We start from the raw sequence: 5,382 nt of genomic DNA, 5'->3' as shown, positions 1-5,382 counted from the left end.
TTGGCAATTTTGCCAAAATGACCTAAGCTTTAAACAAATGACCAAAACCAACAAGTTTGGTGACCAAAATGTGGTATGTGGGTGAAGTTGGAGTTCCCATACCTATTAAGCCTTAGAAAGTCAATAATTTGACTTGAATAGTGCAGTGAATAGTAACCCGAAACACAAAATTTTGAGAATGTCGAATTTAACACGTTAGAGCTAGCTAAATGTGAAGTTAAGTTTATTTTGGATTTATTTTAAGTTTTAGTACTGAAACATTGGAAAATTTCGTGTTTTAGTGGAAAAAATAGGATGAGAACCGAGGAGTCGAGTCAAGGCCAACAGTGACTCGTTTGAGGTTTGTGCACAACATATACTTTTATAATCATCTTTTGCATATCGTTTTGAATAATATGAAATATTGGATTATGGCATTCTTATGATGTTTGATGTAAACTGTTGAAAGTTATTATGTATATTTGAAAAGACAATGTTTAGCAAATTGTTAAGATAAGTTTTGAAACCACAGTGTCATGACCACATATTTGAACACCTCACTAGCACGACTAGTGGGGGTAATTAGTTTCGAATTTTGATTCCTTCTCTGGAGAAGTGTTGAGGTGTGCCAGTAGAAGAGGATGTGAATGGATATCCATATATTTGAGCTAGCTAGCCTATGATATGATTTCTCTTTAGCCTCTGGCTATTGAGATTCATGTGATTTCTCTTTAGCCTCTGGCTATTGAGATTCTATTTGTTTCGAATGGCGTGATCTAACTGTGGGTTTTATGAAATGTGTTTTGATACTTTGAAATGAACTTAGTTTACATGTAAAATCTTACAATGCATGATTGTATTAAATTTTCATGTTTAGCCAAATTTTTGAATGAATGTGCTTTAAGTTTTGCATAAAGATTATTTTAGTATATTGTGCACCACTGAGTCCTAGTACTCGTGATAGCTTTATTCTTTATCATGCAGATCTGAAACTAGAGGAGCAGCGAGTCTTTGAGGTGTGAGAAGCTACCAGCCTAAAGTTTTCGGGTATAATTTATACCCTAACTGTAAATACTTCTTTTGATGTATATATTGCACATAAATGTATGGACATATAAAAATGGGTCTTGAGCAGCTTGTACACAAATTTGTATGAAGTTTATAATAAAGTTTAGTTTGTGTTTCTTTTGATATAAATTTGTAAGGTTGTGTATAAATTATTTTGTTTTTAATGAAATATGAATGATATTGATTGACAGTATTTTGAGAAATTGATTGAGTTTGATTGTGAAACCGAAGTAGTGGTTGAGAAAAACTTTTAGAAGTGCTTTTTACAGGTATTTGAAGAACGGTTTTCTCAAAATATAGAGGAAACTCTGTCAAAATTTCTATAAAATTGGCGGAAAACTAAAATGGCCAAAAATATTAATTAGTTTTAATTTCAACTAAATGTTTTAAATACTTATTTGAAATGCTCACCACTTATCAAAAATAGGAAAATTGTTTTAAAATCCCTTGTAGGGTACTTAATGAGTTATCGGTAGGTGAAGTGCAGTAGTTCATTAGGTATTCTACGGGATCATGTGATGCCTTACAGAGGGGTAAGGTGTGACAGTCAATGTACATATTTTCTATGCAAAAGTCAACATTTTAGTTGACTAATGAAGTGAATAGTGACATGAAAACTTGAAATAAGCTTGGAAATGGATTTGGTAATTGATTCCAACAAGTTTTAAATGCAAAATGTGGTACATCGGGAGTGTTAAAACCAATGTACCTAGTTTCTATGCAAAAGTCAACTTTCTTGTTGACCAATGAAATGAATAGTGACACCAAAAGTTGAAATTCAAAGATTGAAGAATTTTAAAGTATCAAATGCCCTAGTATACCTAACAAGATTGGTTTGGATAGTTTGGCATGCCAATAGGGTATTGTTTTAGCAGTACTAAGAAAGGATTTATACCTGTATTCATTGCTTTATGCCCGTATTCATAGCTTTTATTCCAGTATGCAAAGCTTTTATGCCCGAATATGTGATATCATGGCTTTTTAGCCATCTCGATGCATACATGGTTGACGTTCTGCGTCCCATGGTATGATGACGAGGCACGCTGCGGTGCCCAGTGCCAATGACCCGTTATCCAGTCCAGTCATCCAGTATAGGTTACTTGGGCAACCAAATGAATGGAAAAGCATAACTGTGAACTGATTATTAAAGAAAATACGAAAATTAAGTATCAGGAATGATTACAAAAATACAAGGAAGCTCAAGATCATGAAGAAAAAAAAAAAATTAACGAAATGCATGAAGAAGTTAATATCATAAAACATGATTAGCCCTCGACTAAACAATAAGTTAGTAATTACTCATTTCTTATGAACACAATAGCAAGGAAATTATTATTTTTATTTGCATATTATATTTTCTTGTATTATTGGCACCACTAAGCTTTATGCTTAGCGCGTCGCTTTTGCAACGCGTAGGTACTGAAGATTTGGACAGAGGGCCCAGTAGACCACAGATTCGGTAAGGCAGTTCACGATTCGCATAGTGTCCGTGTCACCTCACCGTCTACAGTGCATTGGTAGGACACTAGGTCCCATTTTGTATTTTGAGATTTTTGTAAATTTGGTAATTAAACTCTTATTTTATCATATGTATTTGAACAAATGTAATATAATTTTGTATTAATGTAAGTACTTGTAATTTGTGATTATAAATCACATGTGAGAATTTATTTATGATTTGAGTCTAATGATGATGTGAAATGAATGAATGACAAATAGAGGAATTGTTAAGAAAATTGTGTTTGTGAAAGGAAAAGTGAATACATAACTGTGACTTGTACATGATTATCACATGAGATGAATGATTGAGAAATAAATGGTGAAAAATGTTGAGATTTTGATATTGAAGTTTGAGAGTGATGTGATGATTGAATATGATCATAGAAAGTGTTTTTCACAGGTTCCGAAGAACTGTTTTCTCTATTTTTAGCCGGTACTCTGCCGGATTTTCTATAAAATTCTCAGAACCTCAAATAAATTATAATTTCGATAAATGGCTTAAATGAATTATATTTCACAAGTTATATTCAAAAGGAAGAATAAAAATGAATTAATATAAAATAGAGTGCTCGGCACACTGAGTGGCATAACTTGCTCGGCTACACTGTAGTCGGGTAAGGGGTGTCACATTTAGAAACCGCAACTTACCTCTGGCAGCTCAATTGGTAAGCGGCGAAGCAAACCCATGAGGTGATATGGGTTCGAATCCTAGCTCTACAGGGCGAAGGGATTGAACTCCACCAAAGCGGACAGTACCGATTTGAGTTGCATCGCCGGCCTCTAGAGGGGTACGCCGGCAAGATGGCCACCCATAGAGGGGCTTGAGCTGGGGCCCACTAAGCTGGGGTGTGACAGATATATTGCTATAACTTACTTTTTGGTCCTCTTGCCTTACGTAATTAGGCTTACTAATTAAATTTATAATTTATCATAGTCTAGGAGATGTCTCTCACTAGAAACTTTTCCAAAATTAATTCCAATCACGCTTATTATCATAATTCTTATCCTAAAAGACTAATTACTAACACATTAAAATTTATCTCCATGCAAGGGAATAGCAGAACATATAATTTTAGCATTAGCATAAAAACAAATAGAGCCGGAATGAAATAGTACATAATTATTCCTTTCACAAGTTAAGAACATACCAGCAACTACATCTGAAGTCTCTGCTTCTTCCCCTCGATGCATGGCGTTCCCTCTTTCTAATGTATTCCTTTGCTCAGGTTGTTCCATTGTGCGAGGATTACCGAAGTGCTGTCTCTACTTCTGCCTCAACCCCTACTGACTATTAATGAGCCTCTAAAATTAGAATCATGAACTAATTCCTCTGGTGTAGTATGTGGCATAAATCGACGTGTGCTAGTACAATCTCGAGCGAAATGTCTAATTCCACCACAATTGAAGCAGGCTCCAATGACCCTATGGCAAATACCCCCATGAAATTTTCCACAAACGTCACAAATACAGATAGGGTAGGAACTTTTGGTTCTTTGACGAATGGTTCTTGATTGCTTCCACCGTAAAGATCTGCCTCTATCATACTTAGGAGCTTGGGGTCCCTCAAAATCTTTTCTCTTTCCCAAATTACTACTCAAACTTTGATCGATGGGTTTCCCACCTTTCTCCTTTTCATGCTGCTCTTGAGGGGGTTGGATTTGTACTTGGGCCTAGGCTAACAGATTATCAGCCATTTGCTGAAAGAACATGGCCATCTACTGGGCTGTTTGTGTAGTAATTTGTATAGGAGGGACTGGTGCAGTTGGACCTCCAACGCTCTATGAAACTAGGGCCTCTCCTTGTACTTTAGCTGTATCAGACTGCTCTACCATTTTCTCCCCCTTGTCCATATCTATTCATAGGATTTTTTTTTTCTATTTCCTGTACAACCAACCCAAGGAGATTTCTCCCCATTAGTTCATATTTATGATGTAAATGTACTAAATGTATCAAACATTTGAGCAGTTGTACTTATCGAAAAATATTTCAAATTCACAGTTCAAAATTTACTTTAAAACCTTTGCTCTGATACCACTAAAACATGTCACACCCTACTCCTCATAAGATGTAACATGCTCCCGTAGTACACCTAATGAATTACCATATTTCGCCTACCGGTAACCCATTAAATATACTACAAGGGATTTTAAAATAATTTTCATTCTTTTTTAAATTGGTGGGTAAAATTTTTTTTTCAGATATTAAAAAACCTTTATTTAAAGTCCAAATATAAATCAAATTTTTAGATATTTCAAATTTCTGTAATTTTTAAAAAAAATTTGGTAGAGTGCCATCTGTATTTTAAGAAAATAGTTCTTCAAAACCTGAAAATAAAAACACTCCCAATATATTTCTCAATCACAACTTCATTAATCAATTTCATTTCACAAATCAGCACAAGCAACTCAATACACAGTTTAAATTAAATCAAACATTGAAACCTCTCATTAAGGTAACAAAATTAATATTTACATTCATGGGATCATTAAAAATTTAGTAGTGCAAAACTTTATAAAAACATAAAATCTCAAGATTACCTTATAATAATTTGTATTTAATTACAATCCAAAAATATATTACAAAAGAGTTGGTACAACTGCTCAAAGGAAATTTCATACATATAATTACAGAATTACATCAAAATCTAAAATACAAGGGTATATCATAGATATACCCGAAGATAGTCTCACTATGCCTTTCAATAATCTTTCTCAGCTGCTTTATATTTTCTTTCACCTGCGATAGCTTACAAAGCTATCGCTAAGTGGTGAACTCAGTGGTGCACAGACTAATAATTTAAAACTTAATACAAGTTATACTTGACAATTCATAATA

The sequence above is a fragment of the Hevea brasiliensis genome, chromosome 4 (assembly GCF_030052815.1).
Source record: "Hevea brasiliensis isolate MT/VB/25A 57/8 chromosome 4, ASM3005281v1, whole genome shotgun sequence".
Lineage (NCBI taxonomy): Eukaryota > Viridiplantae > Streptophyta > Magnoliopsida > Malpighiales > Euphorbiaceae > Hevea > Hevea brasiliensis.
This window is presented reverse-complemented; position numbering follows the sequence as displayed.